Below are 1,607 nucleotides of genomic sequence, written 5' to 3'. Positions count from 1 at the left end.
TCCTTTTATTATTTTTGTCACCTCTCGCCTTATTTGTTGATTTACTCTTTGATTTGTACATTCTGTCCCTTCCTGTCACAGTCTCTTTATCATTTCCCATATTTATACCTTTCTCTCTTGCCTTGTCTCTACTCCTTGATTCACCATATCTTCCCAAATTTGATTCCTTGCCCCCACTATTCAGTTTAAAACTGTCTCTACTTCCCTAGTTATGTGGTTCGCTAGAACACCGGTCCCAGCACGGTTCAGGTGCAGACCGTCCCAACGGGACAGCCACCTCTTTCCCCAGTACTGGTGCCAATGCCCCACGAACCAGAACCCACTACTACCACACCAGTCTTTGAGCTGTGCATAAATTTCTCTAATCTTATTTGTCCTCTGCCAATTTGCACATGGCTCAGGTAATAATCCAGAGATGATTACCTTTGAGGTTCTGCTTCTTAATTTGCTGCCTAGTTCCTCATACTGACTTTGCAGAACCTCTATCCTTGTCCTGCCTATGTCGTTGGTACCGACATGGACCACGATGACTGGATCCTCCCCCTCCCATTGTATGTTTCACTCCAGCCCTGAGCAGATGTCCTTAATCCTAACACCGGCAGGCAACACAGCCGTCTGGACGCTTGCTCTTTGCTGCAGAGAACAGAATCAATCCACCTTACTATACTGTCCCCTACTACCACTACATTCCTTTTTTCTCCCTCTTTGAGCCGCAAACACTTACTGCAGCCGTGTTTGCCCTGGATCACACTGGCATCCAGGAACTCCCACATGCTGCAGCTGTGACACATCACCTGTCCTGTCATCCTTAACGTGTTTCAATTAACTACTTAAATATTTGATTCAATTATTTATTTTACTGTCTGTTTTATTAAGCTTACTACTAGTTTGTTTACTATTTTAAACGTTAGGACTAAAATGGAACTTAATCACTTACCAGATACTCATCAAACAGGTAGCTTCTTCCAAACCAATCAACTACCTGCCTGCCTGTGATGTCACAGCTTACCAGATCCTCACCAAACAGCTCCTTCCACTGCACCGAAGCAAGAACCAAATCCTGCAAACTCACCCCAGCAGCTCTCTGTTTCCTTGCTCTCACTCTCCATTGTGATGTCACTCTTGCTGTGCTTCTCTCTCTCTTGCTCTGTCTCAGAGTCTGTGCTTTTGACGCATTTCTGAACTCTCTGTTCCGTCGTGTTCCTCTGTCTCTGGTCCAAAATCTGACTCTGGTGGGATTTGAACCCACAACCTTTGAATATTTTTTAAAATCATTATTTAAAAGTCCAACACGCTATCCATTGCACCACAGAGGCATACATGTGCTGGAAGACATCACCAAGGCCTTTGATCTTGTTAGCAGAGACGGATTCTTCAAACTGCGATGGAACATTGCCTGCCCTCCTGAACACTTGGGCGTCATTTCTTCTTTCCACGAGAACATGCACAGTTCCATCAGTTACAATGGAGCAACATCACACACTTTCAAGATCAGCAGTGGGGTAAAGCAGGGCTGCGCGCTGGTGCCAACTCTCTTAGGAACAGAGGAACATCGGAGGAGGCCATTCAGCCCGTTGAGCCTGCTCTACCATTCAATTAGATCATGG

At 45.4% G+C, this 1,607-nt stretch overlaps 1 non-coding gene across 1 annotated transcript; it reads right to left on the bottom strand.

The window, feature by feature from the left end:
- Positions 1 to 1,224: 1,224 nt before the first annotated feature.
- trnak-uuu (transfer RNA lysine (anticodon UUU)) lies at positions 1,225 to 1,316 on the bottom strand. Its single transcript is given in 2 exon segments — positions 1,225 to 1,260; positions 1,280 to 1,316. It is a non-coding gene; the product is annotated as a tRNA-Lys (tRNA).
- Between the last annotated feature and the right edge of the window lie 291 nt (positions 1,317 to 1,607).

Source organism: Heterodontus francisci, unplaced genomic scaffold (genome assembly GCF_036365525.1).
Source record: "Heterodontus francisci isolate sHetFra1 unplaced genomic scaffold, sHetFra1.hap1 HAP1_SCAFFOLD_43, whole genome shotgun sequence".
NCBI lineage: Eukaryota > Metazoa > Chordata > Chondrichthyes > Heterodontiformes > Heterodontidae > Heterodontus > Heterodontus francisci.
The sequence above is the reverse complement of the archived record's forward strand: the minus strand, read 5'-3'. Positions and strand labels throughout refer to the sequence as shown.